The sequence below is a fragment of the Aphis gossypii genome, chromosome 2 (genome assembly GCF_020184175.1).
Source record: "Aphis gossypii isolate Hap1 chromosome 2, ASM2018417v2, whole genome shotgun sequence".
Classification (NCBI taxonomy): domain Eukaryota; kingdom Metazoa; phylum Arthropoda; class Insecta; order Hemiptera; family Aphididae; genus Aphis; species Aphis gossypii.
In genome coordinates, this window is record NC_065531.1 from 76,018,279 (window position 1) to 76,038,241 (window position 19,963).

General features: G+C 23.8%; 1 protein-coding gene and 1 long non-coding RNA gene across 5 annotated transcripts in view; one reads left to right on the forward strand and one right to left on the reverse strand.

Moving 5' to 3' along the window:
• The window catches only part of LOC114132690 (acetylcholine receptor subunit alpha-type acr-16-like), a 198,802-nt gene that overhangs the window by 127,325 nt on the left and 51,514 nt on the right, over positions 1–19,963 (reverse strand). The gene's annotated exons all lie outside the window — the stretch shown is intronic.
• On the forward strand, positions 319–755 carry LOC126550071 (uncharacterized). The gene is made up of 3 exons (XR_007604086.1): positions 319–461; positions 529–609; positions 672–755. It is a non-coding gene; the product is annotated as an uncharacterized LOC126550071 (long non-coding RNA).

Here is a 19,963-nt window from a genome sequence, read left to right on the forward strand (position 1 = left end):
AAAAATATTTGCTTTTATCACCAAAAAAAACAGCAAAAATTACGAAAATCAAAATAATTTAATTTACCATAAATATTTTTTATAAATTTGTTATTTTATAATATAAAATAATAATTAATATGATACATTTATGACTAGTATCTATGTTTAAAAAATTGCAAAAATAATAAAATAGTAAGAGAATGACAATTTGTGAGGTTAGCCTATTAAACAATGTTATGGTAACAACACACCATACCATCAAATATTTCCATAGTGTTTTTTTAGATAATACTTAAAGTTATTGTTAAATTTTAAATTTAAATATTGAAAAAAGATATAAATAATTCTATAAAAATTACAGTTAAAATTTTAAACGTAAATATAAGAGTATCTACTTATATACTCATTTACTATAATATAATATTGTATTATGTGTGTGTATAAAATATAAATATAAGGCAGGTGTAACAAATTTGCATGTAATTTATAACATTTTTATTTAATACGATCAGTATCCTCAAAATATATTATTAGGGGTTTTTTTAGATATCGTAGTGGTGGCATATTAATCGTTTGAACTATTATCCATGGATGTACGCGTGGTGAAATATTCATGTCATATTGAGGGTATTCACATGTATGGGTGAGGGTTATTTTTTTTTATAGATCATATCTATTATATTATACAGATCGAATACAACAGAGTGGTATACATATATCATATATTATAACGATGAAACGAAATGACAGCGTTTTCCTTCAACAACCTTTTTCATGTCTGCATCGATTTTAAAAGAGGCCGTTAAGTAAATGTCACTCGGGGATGTCGCCATCGGTAGACACACATTTGTTGATGGAAATGGGAGAGGGTGTCCGATTTCCGTTCGTTTAGATCGGAGTCCCAGTAAATTAAACTTTCACTTGCCGATCGAAATTGATAGTGCAGTCTGCAGTTGTTTGTACAAAAACATATAAAAATACAAAAATCAGAGTTGGCGTGTTTTAATTTTTTTTTTTTTTTTTTTTTTAGGGTGTGGATAATAAATATTATGATTCATAGGCCCATGAGAAATGTTTGTCAATCCACCTATCCCTATCCTCATACACTTCCTGGAAAACGCTACATCACTACATATTTTATACGCTTGTTGAAATGTTATATGTATGTGTAATGGTTTCATATTTATTATTAAATTCCATGGGTGATCAACTTACGGTACGTGGGATATGTTAAGCAAGCTATTTTCAAAGTTAGATATGACTCACATCTTATTTATAAAATCAAAATTTACTATTACTATTATAAATTTTAATTTTTTTTTGTAGGTATAAATAAATTTATTAAAAAAATATTAAATTATATTATGTATTTATAAATATTTTGGCTCTTGGTATCATACTATCTATGGTATCATATTCTGTCATGTGTCTCGTGGAAATAATCATGTTTTCCACACCTCTACTATATTATTATCTATGCAAATATTATATTCAACTATAAAATTAAATATTAATACACAATTCTAAGAATGTTAGACGTAGAGATTAAAAAAAAAGTTTTTTAACTTGTTTTATATTCATTAAACTAATAACTAATAAGAAAACGTAATGGTAATCCAATCGTTAATTTCCAACTCCATCTGATTTACTAGAAAAGGATCATAGCTAGGATCTTGTTTATACAAAAATGTTTGTCAACCCGTTCTAAGAAAACGAACCAAGTTATAGTTAAAATTTAAACGTCAGTAGACAGTTATTTATTTTTCAAAGTTTCATTACAATAAGTACCTCCTTAGTTTTAAATATTATTATTTTATGTATTTTTATGTGGGGTAAAATAATTTTAAAAAGGAACTGAAATAGATTAATAAAAAATATTCACCTCTATAAATATACCACTGCTACAAATTGACATATTTATAGATGCCATAAGAAATATACTAATAATGCTAAAGTTCTTATTTCTTCTGTTTGGCTACATAACGTGGTCCATTAAGTTTGAAACTAATAAATAACTCCATCATCGATCCTTTTAAATTCACTTTTTGATCTACATTTTGCTCTTTCTAATCGTGAAAAATATTTGGCCATACTCTCTCTCCATTGTTTCCTTTAGATTGTCCTTATCGTCGTTTTTCCACCTTATTAAGAACACAATGGGACCTTCTGATCTCTATTTATGATCAAACTAGCTTAGTTGACTATTCCTAAGAAAAACAACTATATTCGTTTGATCATTCAGGTCTTCTATTTTCCGTGTTATCCTAATCTCTTATTGTACTTGGAAATTTCATTTTGGCGAAATACCTACTAACAATATTTCGTTCGAATGTAGTTAATTTTATATATCTGTTGTTGTTGTTGCTCATGCACTACGTGTATATACGGATGCAACAGTATAATACATTCAATATATAATATAATATATATTATCAAGTCGTAAATTAAAATAGTAAGACATAATATTAAATTACGGTTTAGTATATAATGTACATGACATTTAATAGCATATTAATATAATATTATACATCTATATATAATAATATTGTACTAAGATTTTTAATTAGATTACGTTTCAAAATAATATAATTACTAATACAGTGAACAAAATGGACGAACGATGTCCCACGTAAATTGTATTCGAATTAAAATTAGAATATTTCATTTAGCCGTATGATAGTAGTGAGATGGCAAGTACAATAATATTTAAAATGTGGTGTATAATACAAATTATATTCATTGCTTAGGTAACATGTTTTATTACTGCATACCTAGTTATTAAGCAATATTATACGAGTAAGCGATGGTCAAACGTTCCTCCTCATAATGTCGTTTATGTATTTATTTATTTTTTTAATACAATTAATATCGGAATTTAAAATCCATCAGTGACCACTTACCACATCTACCTCTTGCACTGTACTAAAAATGTGTACATAGTACATGGTGAATGGTCAGAATCCTGGAAATTTCTTAGGTCAACATATCTCCCGATCTCCCACAAATTATTTTGAAAATATGTTTGGTCTTACACTACTAAATACCTAACTTTGTAATAGTTAATAAACATTGTTTTAATTCTTTTGTTTTTATTTACATTTTTTTTTTATCAAATTATTATTTATAGAATATTTTAAATAATTGTGGAATTTCATTTCACGTATTATATTTTATTCGATTTAAATACAACAGTTTTAATATGCGTTTTATATAAGTGTACTTTATTTCCGTCCCATGAATAAAATAGTCATGTATATATGTATAAGTTATTATAGGGAACATAAATTTAATACCGTTATTAATACTAATATCATGATTAGCTTGCGTCTATACAGTAATAATATATTATGGAGTTTATTTGTATCTTTTGGTTGTTTAAAAATTCGTAGATTAAATTTTTTTTTTCCATGTACAATAATGCTGTACATTGATTATATTTTTTGTTCATGTATAGTTATTTTGTCTCTTATAGGCACTTATCTATAATATTATATTATAAGTAGTAACAAGTTAATAGATATTTCAATTATTATATTGCTTTTTCCAAATTACTGATAGTTATAATGTAATACTAATATTACACACAATGAAATGGAAAATTGAAAACTGTTTGATCCAAGACAACGAAATAATAATAATAATAATAATAGCAATGATGTGATAGGACATGTTAGATATTATGTTGAAGTGTTTACAAAATCCTACTGAAATAATTACTTTGTCTCTTTGTGAAATATTGTTTGAATGTGTCTGAAGTTTTATATTATATTACACATTATCATGTATAATACAATTATTAAAAACGGCTTTAAACGCACTACATTTGTCAAGTTTCACCATGTCGTTATTGTTGACAAACAAATATCAAAATATAATATTAGACGTTTTTTCTTCATTTAAATGTTATATTTTTATTATAAATTAAACAAATAATATATAATATTATATAATTTATATAACCAAAACGTATACGTAGGTATACATATTATACCTATGTTGGAATATTGAACATTTTTCAAATTAATAAAACAAAAGTATGAAACATATATAAATATAATATAAGTCTCGTTATAATGACGCTTACAAAACTAATCACTGTCAAAGGATTTCGCCTAATCTAGGTTGTAAGTATAAATTTAAGTTATTTCGCCATTTATTTTTTACCAACAAAATCACATTGTTATTATATCTAATAAATACAATAACCAAAATTGTACAGAAGCACAGAAAATTACCAACATAAAAACAATATTTATAAATTAAATTATAATATGTTTATAATGTAACATTTTTAATTACATTTAATTTGAACATTTCAAATAATATTCACTTTTTTTAGAATTTTGTGCTAGAATCAATTATCATTTTGTTTGTAATACTATGGTATTAAACAGTATGACTGAATATTTTATAAAGAAGTAAAATAATTAAAAAATAATTTGAAAGCAAAATTAAAAATGTTTACAAATATGTTAAGCCACTACATGGTTGTTAATCTAACACGGGTAGTAGTTTTACCTGAAGCGGTTAAATAAACTGTATTTTCTTGAAAATGTTAAATGACCTCTCCGTTAAATAAAATTTGATTACAATAGAAAACTCGTAATATAAATAGAAACACGATTTAAATACTTTATCGATCACATAGGATTTACAAAATATTGTTCTATATCTAAATGCTTTATGTTCATCAGTATATTTAATATTTAAAAATATCAAACTACCTACATTAATTTATGAACATTTTAATTTATTATAATGTAAGATATTTATTAAAAATGTTTAAACAAACTGAGTTCAAACTGTTTGTTGTAAAATGTTGATAAAATGTATATATTAATATATATATACATAAAAAATATAAAAAAAAACATATAGCTAGAAAATATTGTAGGTTAAATCTCAAAAAGCATGTTTTTAAGAAAAACCTGTTTCTATATAAATCAATATAGCTTTCTTGTTTTTTCAAGTTTCTAAAATTACATCTTTTATAAAAAAAACTTAATGAAAAAAAAAAATAATAATAATAAACATAATAGGTATATGCTTGTAGTGAGGTATTCGTGTATTGTATAGTATGAACTAAATTATTAAAGTAAAAAATATAAAATGTAATTTTTCAACTTGAAATTACGTTAGATAAAATTATGGTACATAATATAACACAAAGATAAACATGTTTTAAGTTTTTTTTTTATTCATTAAATATTTTTCTATATGTGAATAAGAAAATAATATTACAATATATTACTATCGATGGAGATATTATGTAAAAGAATATTATCGACAATCACATTGTGAACTTATTATTTATTTATTATTATTATGATTTTAAAAACTTTATTTACAATCTATACAAAAAATACAAACATTCGTTTTAAACAAAAAATATAATATTTGGTCTCTGTGAGTTACACTATAATATTTTAGCACAGCAACAAAGATTACTCAAGGTTATTTTGGCTTGTATATATATTTGATTTATTCAAGTATATAAATTTATATAACCCCAAACCAACTTTTTTTTAGTCATTTTAACTTAAAAGATAGCAGGCAGACAAATCCCTCATAAAAAAATGTAGGCAAGTGGATACTGCTCAGCTGTACATTAAGTGTCAAATGGGTCACTATTATGGGAGTGTTAAATTTGAATTCAATGATATATCATTGTATGTGAAAAAGGATCCTGAGCGGAAACAGTCTGTCAGCCTATAATATCACTAAATAAATTTTCTTGTTATGTTTTTTTTTTTTAATATATTTATATATATATATATAGCTATTAGCCATTTTTTTTGTATTACAGTAGGTTGTTATAAATTTTTCTTGGATTATGTAGTATTTAGTTACTATAATAATATACATTTATACTATAATACAAACATTTATAACATTTATAAATTTTTTTGTAAATAAATTAAAACAGAAAAAATTGATTCATACCTAATATATATTGTTATATTTTATTGTTTAAAATAAGTTATTTTGGTGAAATTTAAAATTAAAATGTATAAAAAAAATTGTCTGTATTTTTTTTTTTAGATTTTATCGTTTTAGGATAACCTATTTATGGTTTCTTATAAATAATTGTATTACATTTTCGAAACTTAAAATATAAAAAAAATTGAAAATGCAGCATGACTATAAATAGTCAAAATGCTCAAAAAGATTAAATTGGTTTCTTATACAAGTAAAAAAAATTATTAAAAATCAAGTATTCAATTTCCAAAGTTTAAGTATAAATTTTTTTTATATGATTATTTCTATCTGCAAAGTTAATTTGTAAAAAAAATGTTCAAATATTTTGAAATTTTACCATAGTTTTATATAGAAAATTATAATTTACAATTTTGTAAAAAAATTCAAGATTTCGTGATCAATCGTTTTTAAATTATTTTAAAATAAAGAATCAATTTAGTAAAGATTTCAATTTTCCTTAATTTAATTATTTAGTTTTTCTCATAATATAAAAAATAAGAACTAAGAACAAAAACTAGAGCAAATTTGTATCTAAAACCAACATATATGTTGAAAATCCAAGAATTTTAATGAAAACTTATTGTGTACCCGTGTACTCGTTTGTACAAAAAAAATACACATCATTGTAAAATAAATACATTCATCGCTCCACTTAGAATCTAAAAAAATAGAATATTTCGAAGAACATAAAAATTGAACTTTATTAACTTTGAAAAATAATCCATGGGAGTATTTTTAAATTTAATATATACCTAGGTACCTATTCCATATTTGTGTATATTTGTATATTATATGTTGTTGTAATATACAACATTGTATTAACGTATAACGTTAATTTGTTAAATATAATCATTCTCTCACTTATATATTATGTATTATTGATTTAACGTTCAACAATATGTTGGCTTCATGACCATATTTTCAGTTATATGTTATTAACTGTATTGATCATTAGTTGTATTTAGGAAAATATCATATATTTTTTCGTAATACTTAGGTTTTTATTATGAACACATTTTTTCAGTCACAATACTTATGCTGTCAGTTTTTACTGATTTTTTTCTGAAATAATTGTTATTGATCTCTGTTCAAATAACTGAATGAAAACCGAAATATGGTAAAAACTAACTGTGAAAAATTATACACGGCAGGTATCTGACATATTTTTCTAGTAGGTCTTTACTCCTTATGTTAATATTATTTTCAAAGTATAGAAATGTGTGCATCAAAATGTTTGTTGTTGATGACAACGGAGAATCATTAAAGACTAAAAATTAATCATTATTCATACCCTCGAAATGAGCGATTAAACGGACATTAAAGATTCGGATGGGACATCACCCATTTGGTTCTTAAATGAAAGCGCCATAATCATGAAAATATAATGTAGGTGGCCTAGAAGCTACCACAATATTGTTTAACGATAAAAAGTCATCTATCGCCTCTCCAAATTACTGAATCGACCGCCTCGACATCTCGTGCATAAATGTCAAAATACTATACCAGTCCATAGTTCATACTAAACACATAATATATTTTAATCTCAGTTTTATAAAGTTTTTCCCACCCGTTTAATTTTAGTATAGTCAGCAAGAGTATTTTTTTTTCTTTTTAGAAATTAGAGTTGGATACAACGTCAAACACACGTCTTCCCTACTCAAATAAATGCCCCTTTACTTAACACTTTTGCCACCCGTCTAAAACCACGCGAGCATTACGAAAAGGCACCATTAGTTTAAGCCGATACGGACTATAATGGGTTGTGTATAAATCCACGCCAAACGGTAGTAATATATAGAATGCGACGATGCTTAATAATGATTATTAAGACATTTATTATCATTAATGTATAAAATTTCTGATCTATAAAATATATTTTGAGAGTTTTTTCAATGACAATATTTTATAATCCTGGTATTTACTTCTAAATAAAAGACAAGGTAGAAAAAAACGACAGAATATTTTTACTTTCGAATTTAATAAAAATCTATCCGAACGGTTTGACAATAATAATATATTATCATACTTATTTTTCACTTATTATTATTATTTTTTTTTAATTATAATTTTAATTAATTATTATTACATGTTTTAATGAGAAACAAATAGCTAACCATAGAGAAATCAATGTACATGATGCACAAGCAATTAAAAAAGTAAAAATATAAAATTAAAAATATTTTACTCCAAGTACCGGTATGAACGAAACAATTAATTTATAAAAATTATAATAATAATAGATGATACAATTTGTTTTTCATTTTGTTTTACTTAGTTTTATTATAATATATATTATCTATGTTATATTATAGACACCAAATTAACAATTTTTATTGTATTACCAATATCATTTATATATGTTCATTTATCTTTTTAATATCTAGCTCAAGATACCTCTAAATTATTATTTGATTTGGAAATTAAATTTCTCACTAGGAATTATATGCACTAAACGAATTTTATTTTATATCAATATTACTCTTATAATCATATGCTTCACTTAATTATTGATTTACAATCATACAAAATATATAATGTTAAATAATGAGTATAGTTTTTTAATGGTAATAAAAAATATGAATACATATTGTAAAATATAATCATTACCGTATGTATAATGTATATATATAATATAATATAAGTCAGTAAAGTATGCTCTCGAAAATATATTATTTTCAATTGTTCGCACGTAGAAAAATGATTTTAATGATTTTATTGATTTTGTTTTATTAGATATAGATTGATTCTAAAATTGTTAAATATTATTTGCATAGTAAAAACAGTTATTGCAGGGGTTAAGCAATATTAATATACTATTCGATAGAATAGTTAATTTATAAAAACACTTATTTAAAATAAATAATTTGCGTAGATTATGAGTAATATGGAATACAGTTTTCTTATGGAAGTAATAAATAATATTTAAATATTCTTAGGGAATGTTAACTTATATTGCTATTGACAATGGTATTCAAAGTGTATAATTTCTCCAACAAAATAATTTATATTTTTCTTTAAAATAAGGACGTCGTAAATGAGTAAATTATTGAAAAACAGTAATTTGTTTGTGAATAATTACAAACACGAACTTCAAACAAATTTAAATCGATATCATGTCTAAAATATCATCAGTATTAGTAGTTGTATATTCATTGTATACATAATACATGCACACGTAGTCACCTGTACACCTTGTTTAAATAACTAATAAGTACCTAGCCGCCCAACTATGTACCTACGGATGAGTTTATCGCGAGCGCACAGCTGATTTGTATCGTATATAGCTAATAACGTTTATAAAATAAAAATAAAAGAAACTCGTTAAAACGCAATGAAGCGTAACGTAAACCTCCGTCGTCTGATAGTCAGTCGTGTTTTGCGTTTAAACCGCTTAAGCATGCGTACAAAAAACGAATATTTCAAATTGATTTTTCGTATTTCCGATAATTCCCGATGACACGATGACGATACGATGTTAGAGACTGCACCGATATTTTGTATACGTATAACTAATATAGTGTTCTGAACGCATAAAATATTACGTTTGATTATCAATAGACGCGTTTTTTTTCGTTTTTTTTTTTTACGGTGGATTTGTATGCGTCCATATCGCAAAATCGTGTGTAATAGCAAAATAATGGAAATCGGACGTGTTGACAATATTATTATCTTATCGTTTGCTCGAGCCGCTCCTTTCGTCGTCGTACATACTGTATCATTTATATTATGGCGAACGAATTAAACTCGGCCAATTGATCTGGCCGATTCAGATTAATTGGCTTCTGGGACATCCCCGAAACACCGTAATAACCGGCGGCAATTACACGGTCGCATTACTAATATTGTCGAAACTATACACATACCTACCGCCCACAGTGTGTATACATTGTTCTCGATTCGTGCGCGCAATTACCGAGCCAAACTATGCACATACATACGCATGACGTTTTGTAATGGCTAAACGATATTATAATTTGCTCAGATTTGTTGGCCATAGTATCACGTTAAATTTATCGTTCTATAACCGATTCACCAAACGTGCCATTATACCGCCATTGTATACCCGCGTATCGTTCGGGTATTCGTGAATTTATCTAAATCATGAATTTTCAATATTTTTAAATATAAAATATATACACCTTGAAATCGAGTAAATACTACATTGTCTTGTAGCAATACTTTTATTTATTTATTTATTTATTTATTATTATACATACAATAATTAATATGAATTTAAATTTAAAGTTAACAAATCGTTACTAAGTTATTGAACTTTATGTATTAAGGTAAATTAAGTATGATTGATTAAAAAAAAAAAAAAATTATGGAACTTATGATGATCTGAAAACAACAGAACGTGTAGTTTATTAATAATCAATACTAATCTATTAGTATTTTATAACTCGTAAAAGTTAAGAGATAAAAATCAATAACAATTTTATTATATTATTGAAAGACATTAAAAATGTATAACTAGTAAATTACATTAAATTTACATCAACACATTTAAATAATATAATAAAATAATATAACTGCACACATTTTATTTTTGTTTTTAGAAATTTTAACAAGTATGATATTTTTTTATTTTTGGGACGGCTGTGATATTACAATTTATAAATTGGTATATAGATTTTTAGGTTTTGATTTATTATTCATCGAATGTAAGAAGGTGATATTCTTATTTGTCCTTATTCTTGACCATTGTAATGTTTGCTTTTTCCTCTCGTCTGTTAAATTCGACATTGTTGTAGGTGGTTAGTTTATTTTTATCACATAACAAATATGGTTTGATTTGACAAACCTTATTTGTCATTATCTAGTTTGAACAATTTTTATGAACCATATTTTGTCATGTTCCAGTTTAGTAACGATGTATTTATTTTGAGGTTTCACACGTTTGTTGTAGCTTCTTATTGCCTATTATTTGTCAGATTTTTCAAACTCTATGAGCAATATCTTTTTAAAATTGTATAAAATATATCTTATTTTAAGACTGTTTTATTTTTATAGGACACAAGGTCCATAAAATTATTGTATATTATTTTTTACAAATGCATTTTTAAGTACATGGAAAACAATTATATTATATTAACTTTATATTATTATATTGTAAAAATTTAAAATAAAATAATTAAATGAAAACATTTAGGTAGTTATATTTGAAATAACTAATGTAATTTTAAATACGGTATATAAAAACGGATCGAAATAATATTAGTTCTGTGTAATTTGTATAAATAATAGATGACTAAAACGTCAGCAATTAAGCATAACAACTACTGTATAGTAAAATAATATTTTAAGCAGGAAATAGAAATTGAGTTCTATATTTTATGATAACATACATTTTAAATGAATATGCAAATAAAAATTCTTGAACATTTTTGCATCAACCACATTAAAAGCAGATATTTCTGAACTTATTTTGATTATTGTAATCTGGATAATATTATAATGTTACAGTTATTGATTTTCAAACAAGTAATACATTTAAGGGACTTATTATAAAAAAGTGAGCAAGTAGATAACTTATCTGTTGTATAATAGATATCGAGTTTATATCGTTATTGATTGTGCTAATTTGTAATTTATGTGTTCAATTTGAATTTAATGACAAACCTATAGTGTTATATATATAAAAAAAAAATCAATTTTGAGTATAGACACCTAATTTCTTGGTAACTGTGATTACTTAATAGTTATTTTTAATAATAATATAAATATTTTAATATATTTTTATATTATCTTAATAAATACTGAATATGTCTTCTTTTGAGTCACTAAAATACAAACTAGATTTAATGTGGCACCAGAAATCTTCCTTAAAGTTGATGATCTGAGTATTTTAGTACTATAAAAAATGTCTACAGACTATAAAATATATAACGCTCACCGTTGTAAAATCAATATATTTAACACTCCGCTCAGAGTCTAAAATTTTTATAGCATACGAAAAATAATGATGACAACAATTCATGTGTAAATTATAATTAATTATTTAAATAACCACTCAGGATGTTTATTGAGATCATAATATCTATTATGATATCTTATTAAATACTTTAGTAATTATTATAACATATAGGCAATAAAATTAATAGTGGTTTCTAGTTACTATACATGTTATACATATTATTCTGCAGTTGATGCATTTTATAATATTTTAATGTTGTGTCAGCAAAAGAATAAAAATAAATGTCATGTATTTAAAAAACTAATTTTTTTCTATTACTGATACATCTTCAAAGTCTAGTTGTTTTAAAGAAATATAATTTCTTCAAGTTGACTAAAAATCAAACAAAAAGCTAAAATAATTGGATATTTTATATTATTGTAGTTTACCAGGTACTCAGAAAAAAATAATTTAAGCAAATTGTCTATAAACATTAATATTAAAAATGTGCTATTAAAAATATGGGTACCTAGATAAATATATGAGCTTATTTATTTTAAGACAAATAAAAAATTAATAAATGAAATAAAATATTAGAGTCTAAATAATACAGGGATGGCTGTATTGATTTTAATAGGATATTTTTGTTTTCCTGTAGTAACTTTAAGCTGAAAAAAGCTTCATGCATGTATCACGTAATCCTATCTATCAATTTGAAATCGAGTCCACGATAAATATGGCATATAGATTTTCTTTAGTAGTTTTTTTTTTTTTATAGATTTTAACAAGACTGTTTTTACTCGATTTATTTATTTATTTTATTATTGAATGTAATAACAAATTACAAGGTACAAAATGAGTGAAGTAACACAAGGGACTCAAAACATAAATTTTGATAATTTATTGCTCTTTTAATATTTTAACATAATTAATATGTAACTTAAATATTCAAAATAATTTGCAATGTTCATGAACATCACAGAGAGTTAAATATATTATTATTTTCTATACACATATTATTACTTTAAAAAAAATTGATTAAACCATTAATTATAGATAAACTTCTAGCTCTTTAATTTGTTTTTTTATTTATTGTTTTTAAGAAAAGAAAAGAAGTAGAGAAAAGAAAAACAATAAAATTCGCAGACATTTTTTAGGGGAAACCAAAAGAACTTATTTTAAACTGTTTAAAAAACTTCACAGTTACCTAAAAACTTCCATACCCAATCTCAAAAGTATCCATAACTCCGGTAATCCTCTATAATGTTTAAAATTCAACTGAAACATATTGTTATTTTTTATCAACATCTTTTTTTAATCTGTACATTTTCAGGTAATTACAAATTTTACTATCGATTGACAAGTTCTGATGATTTCAACATAATATATATTTTAATGCAGTAAATTAATAAGAAAATGTTTTTGATTTTATTAAAGTCAATTCGTAGTTTTCATCGTTATCGTAAACGATTTATTTTCTTTTGCATTCAATTTCTATGCTTGCGATTTCAATGTTTGACATACTATCTATAATTAAATCAATGTTATCAATAAGGGTAAACGAAAATGACATTAAATTAATAAACATTTGAAGTTAATACAATTTCACGAAAATAGAAGGAATAAAACGATACATAAAAAAATTAAAAACCAGGTGGTTAGGTTCGATCTACGATATAAAATAGTAGTCGGGTGTACTTCGTTATTAGTGTGTCACTATAATAAGTAATGGATATGTTAAATTTGAATTCAACGAAAAAAAAATATTTTTAGAGGAGCTGGTGTTATACATATCTATAAAGATACTTTATTACTCATGTGTTTATAAATTATATTATTATAGTTTCTTTTTCTATTAAAATATATTAATATAGGTTGAACTAAATTTTCCCAACAAAAATCATATACATTATATATAACAGTTATAATATAAATGCATATTTTTAACTTCAATGCTGACGTACCTTACAACGAAGTGAATGGGTTGACGGTATGATTTTATACATAGCTTAAAATTATTTTAAATATTTTTAAAATGTCATCATATAATATATTATTATATTATGTTAACATAATAATGTCTAAAATTCCTGTAAATAATTTTTTTTTTTTTTTAATTTACACTTAAATAACTAAAATATTTTACATATAAAATTTCGTTTAAATTTAACTTAAAATAATATCTTTTTAAAAATATCCATACGCACTTTTTATATTTTTAAATTGTTATAAGAAAACTTACAAGGAACTTGAATTATTTAGTTCAAACTTTTTGATTAAATAATCTTAAAGTTGTTTATCGATGCTGACATAAAAAAAAAAAAAAAAAACCTAGAATAGTATTTTCAAAATTTTCTAGCACTTTTATTTTCAAACAAAAATTATACCTATAATATACACAAATCAATAAATTCGACAATCTCTATAAATAAAATATAATATTTTGAAAATTATAATAATTTGGTATTAAATATATCAAATTATTTAATCGTTTCTCAGTTAACTAAAAAAAAAAATAATATATTTCAGTTTTGTCCTCTTTTTTAATATTTTTTTTATCTTTAACGCTTCACTTGGCATTTTAAAAATGTAAACATTTATCTCAAATATGATAGTTAATAATTTATTTATGAAAACCATACATAGTTATTATACGAATATAGATACTGAAGTTATGCTTTAGTATATAAAAAAATATGGATGTCTCCATATATGTTTTAGTAAAAGTAACTAAAGGTATTATTATTATTTTTGTTTTTATTGCTTGTCATTTGCATCAATATTCTTTCTTAAAAACGTATTTTAGAATAACTAGTCAAAAGTAATTTATATTATACGGTAGAAACTATAACTAAATATATACGTATATTCAAAAAAATGATTATATTATAATTAATTTAGTTGAGTGATTATTATTTAAGTCTAATGATAAATCATTATTTTTATTCTTTAGTGGGTTCAAAATAGAATCACGTTTAATTTTCACTTTGATCTATAATACACTATAATGCACTAAAATACAATAATATATGATTCATAGAAAACTGTTTGATGTTTTCAATAACATTATACCTTGGAATTTCAAGAAATTATTGATTAATACAGTAAAAGTATTTTATGTACTATTTTATTTTATACATATTGACTATTCTATAATAATAATGTATTATTATTATTTTTTTTATTTACTAGCTTATATTAAACAAAAATTAAGTAACATGTATTGGCAATAACTAAACTGAGATACAAAATTAATTCACTATTGATGTTTAAAAAAAAATACAACGGTTATAGGGAATATAATTTGTAGAGACAAACGTTATTACTACGTCTAAATCTCTGAAGGGTTTTTTTATACTATTAATACGATTTCTTTAAATTTAGTGATCAATTTTAAGTCGATTAAAAGCCTTTAAGTCGGACTAGAAACAAAAATAATCATTTATAAGATTTATTTGGCCACGAAATTCATTTAAATTCATTTAAATAAAAGCATAACATAATAAAGTACTAGAACGTGGAATACAAAAAAAAGCACAATAAACGTCCTTAAAGATTAAAAATAATATTAGATATTATTTAAATATTATTTATATTATTTATATTATATATATTATATTAACTCATAAGTTTAAAGTGTTCTGTTTAATACATTTTAATTGCAAATAATTTAATAATTTTACATTTAACAAACAATACGGGAATGATAAATTATGTCTTGTTCTTGATTTCAATTTAATTGAAAATTATTATTTTTTCACTTTGAACGATGTAACAGTTTTTAATATTATAATTATATTTATTTTATTTTATAAATTTTTAAAAATAGCATAAACATGTATATAATAAAAAATCAAAAAAACAAATTTATAAATGAAAAACATGTTTCATATTTAAATTCATAAATTGTGGAGAAAAATTGTATGCTAGTTAGTGTAAGTAACGATTCAGATAACTAAAAAAACAAAAAAAAAAAAATAATGCTTTTTAAATTTAAATCCTTATTATAGTTTAATAACGTTCGAGTATAGTTTAGAACAAATATTATATGCATATAGAGTTCACAACATATGACATACATGCCTATTGCCTATTCTCTCTCGTCAAATTTATGAATACTTATTTGTTATAAAAATGTTTAACGACTCGTAACCTTCATTGAACTCAATAAAATGACCACGGAACAACCGTATAAAAATGGAAAACTGAGCGAGTACATTTTCATGAAAAAGTAGTGACAATTCTATAATTTAATTTCTGGTCGAGGAAAGGTAATATTACGATCGTAATTATTTTATTCAGTCAGCTAGAAGGGAACGTTAATACCACCGTTTTGGGAGTGCATTTGGTTAAATGGGGTTATTCACTAGGTACTGAAAACACGTCGTCAAGTTATTATTAATCTCGTAATTATTTCCAAAACGTTTTGCTGTCGGGTGCCTTTTTTTCTTTTTTTACATCGACAACCATCGGGTTCACCTGCGAACGTGCGGTTCCCACCGAATAGTTTTGTAACGAGCATGATTATTAATCGTTCAGCGACCAACACAAATAATCCCTCGAGTCAAAACTTAAACAATTGGGAATACGTTTTTGAGTTGAACACTGCGGCCGTGTCGATGTGAGTAGCACTACTTAACTTTGGGTTGATATCGACTTAAACTGTATGTGTCACGCGCAAGATAAATGTAAGCCTGTCGGCATAATTTCAAAACTCTTGCTGGAGTAAATCACCGATTCCAAATGCTCGTGATATCGTGTATATAAACTTCTCGTTTGAAATGGTTAAACCATTCGTTCTAAATATTCAAAACACATTAAAATATCTTAACACACCATGGATCGTTACACTTATATCGGTGTTATATTTGCACACTTGTTTAGTTTACTGTTCGTGTCGTAATGTTAGAGACAAAAGTGTAAATACGATATCTATAAACAAAAGACAATGATTAATAAGTACTGAGCGATTCATTAAAAAAGTGCATACATGATCAAGATACTAATTTAATTTTAGTTAATTTACCGATCAATAAAATTAATAATTGCTCCTATAGTATAATAGATATATTAGTAAAAAAAAAATCTTCGAATTACCATTATTTTATTGGGACAGAATTTTGTTTTTCATTTCTAAATTCTATTTTATATTGTTTAAAATTCATATTCCAAAACTATAATTTAAAAAAAAAATGGTTATGTCCATAAAAAAAATAAATATATATCTATTAAGATTTTTTTAACGAAACGTTATTACATAGCTTAGTACGAATTGATTTAAAATGTTGAAGACTTCGAGTTATACAAAATGTTTTCTTTCAAAACCATAAAAAAATATTACCTTAAAAATATAAGGTTATTATTCTATATGAATAGGGTTCATATTTATCTTATATATTATGTTCACATGGTCGAGTAAACCAAACGACACAAATTAAACGCGTTTACGTGTTATTTCGGCATTCTTCGATTTACTTTAGTCGAAGTTTTTTTTGAACCATGCGAAGGTTTTAGCAGTAAACCATACATTTATTGGTATATTTCACTCACATTTTTGGGACGCGGTCAAACATTAAACTTTTCAAATAACGTTTATATTGTCGTCGATGCGAATAGAATAGGTTTTTTCTATTTCGATATTTCAAGTATTCCAAGTATTTTTAGAACAAATTTGTTATTAGCTTTTTCTCAAAGTTTTTTACACGTTTGTAAATTTACTTTGTACTTTTAAAATGTATTAATTAATATAATATTTTTATTTATATTAATTCATTTGAAATACATATTACAGTGTCAAAACGCGTACAAAGAGTTAAAAAATTATTTTTACTATAATTAATAATAATATTATAGTATTATAGTATGTGTATGCACTTCTATCTATAGTTAGGTAATTTTACTGAATTTAACTTAATCAAGAAAGTTTTTTGAATTGAAAACATATTTATTTAATATATTACATAAGTACATACAGTGTATGGTACAAAATGATACATTTTTAAAATAAATACTTAACCTCCCGATGAATGATACCATAAATTTTTCAACCAACAAACTAACATTAGAATATTATTATCATATACTATAATTTTAATTACATATACCGTCTTCAAAGTTCAAATGTACTTAGTTAAATTTAAAAAATGTATATAAACACACATATGTAGGTAATTAACAATAACCAATACAAATATATAAGAGATTCAAATTCTTAAATAAAAAGTAGTAAATACTAATTGAATTAACATAAATTAATTTTCATAATATATTATGATATTTAAAATCTTACAAATCACTCACAAATTTACATAATATTATGTAGACAATTAACCAAAAAAAACAATGAGATACCAAAAATATTATACCGTGATTCATGATTCACTAAATTTGAATAATTGGAAGTATAACCAATGAGCAATGATCTCTTCCTTAGAATACCTGTATAAATTTGAGTTCTTAAATATCAATGCAATATTCAATAATAAACTTATTTCATAGAAAAAAAAAAAATAATAATAATAAAAAAGAAATGTTATTTCAGTTTATGCTTTTAATGAACCGATTTAAAATAATAATTAGCGTGAATAATATTTTAACGTTTTTGCACTGTAATATACAGACTAATAAATAATTCACTTATAGTACAGAACATTATATTATATTTTTTTTCTGACAGAACCTACTTACGATTGTAGATATGATTTAGTTTAAAATGTATAGATGCCAGACTCGAAAAAAGCTGTAGCTTTTATAAAGATATAATATTTATTTCACCGAGAGCGCTTAAGTGATTTATCCGTGTAAGAATCTTTCATATGTTTTGTCAATCGATCGGAAATTTTGTATATACGTGCATATTTTATAATAACATTGAATATATAACGTGACTGCTTCGGCACGGCAATGCACGTGCTTAACAGTAAACTACCTGCTTTTACCATCAGCTGTAACGTGAATCAATAAAGATTTAAATTTTATTATAAATAAATTAAAAAAAAAAGTTTAGATTTATTTATTTATTTATTTTTTTAACTAAAATGAATAATGAAATTTATTATTATTTCAAAAATCCTACGATAACTTTATACTCCGTTCAGTGGTCTAGACGTCCACTGAAGAAAAGTTAAACGATTTTCGCAGAAACTAAAAACGCTATACACAATCATAATATGATTTGTATGGGGATTGTTATAATATACTGTGACGCATGGACATAAGCGTGGCTCGATGGGATATATTTAATTACTTACTCAAAATTTTTAATTTTCGTATATTTTCATAATAATATTTCGTATTTATATTTATTTCACAATAAACAATTATTAATATAAAATTATTAACTTATTTATTATCATAAACGAACAATTATGTTCGTATATCCCTATATGGCCAACACTGATTACATTTCCATAATACGTACATTATGCATTTTCGAGTGAATTTTTTCATTTTTAAAACGTATTGTGATGGATATTGATAATTTATATATTGTGTATTAAGAATTGATATTTTTATATCAATTATATATAAAGCATTTATGTTTAGGTTTAATGTCTACTATAATTTTTATAAGTAATTACAAGAAAATTGAAACACCGATAAGAAACAAGATACATCTTTAATAACTATGTTTTTAAACAAATCGTTTTTTAAGCCCAATTAAAAAGCCTTCTTTTAATATGAAAAAATTCCCATTATTTGTTTTCATAAGTACTAAACATAAATCCGGCTATAATAAATTTATCTTATTATTTTTATTTTTACCTCAACTGCATAAGTATAAAAATTAAATTTGAGTGTTTTTTATTATCTGTGTTTCAATTATATTAAATTAGTAAAGTTTGTGATGTTAGCAACCAAAAGATTGATTTATATAACAGTAATATTCTATAGCCAAAATGTAAATGTTTTTTTTACAATAATATAATTTAATTAATGGTAATTTTAATATTGTAAATAATGTTATCATGTCTATTGATTTGGTTTTATTGATTGTTAATTAGTTTTAATAGTCCAAGTACGATCCACATAGTATAAATATAATATACATTTGTACTTAAATAAATCAGTAAATGTGTACTTATTTATTAGTCATTAGTCATTACA